The sequence below is a fragment of the Prunus dulcis genome, unplaced genomic scaffold (genome assembly GCF_902201215.1).
Source record: "Prunus dulcis unplaced genomic scaffold, ALMONDv2, whole genome shotgun sequence".
In the NCBI taxonomy this organism is placed as follows: Eukaryota; Viridiplantae; Streptophyta; class Magnoliopsida; order Rosales; family Rosaceae; genus Prunus; species Prunus dulcis.
Window position 1 is genome coordinate 70,440 of NW_023010016.1, and position 505 is coordinate 70,944.

The window sequence follows — 505 nt, forward strand, 5'->3', positions numbered from 1 at the left end:
GAACACGCCACATCACTGCCTTGCTGGCGTTCTCCACCACAGCTCCGGCGAAGAACTCCACTGCCCACTACTTGAACTCAGCTGGCCTAATCGTCCGGCCCGCGTCGAGCGAGTCGGCAAAGATGGGACCCACTTGAGGATAAGAGGGAGCNGGTGGATGGTGCACAATGTTTTGCGGAGGTGGTCGAAGGCTGAAGGGAGCTGGTAGGGGAAGATGACTTGGAAAGCATGCTCGACGAGTGAGAGGCAATGCGTGATGGTCGAGTTGTAAGTTGAGTCGAACGCAGCCTAGTTGGNGAGCGACAACTTCACTCGCTTTGAGCATTAGATTCCCATCTNTCCTTCTCGCTTCTCTTTTGGTTCTTTTATTTGTGCATGNGGTTTGGTGTTCACGTTTTGAGGCCCCAACCAATGTTAATNTGAGTGTGTTGGTATTCTATGAGTNTCTTTATTTATTTGATAAGATATATATATATATATATATATATATATTTATTTTTTTTTG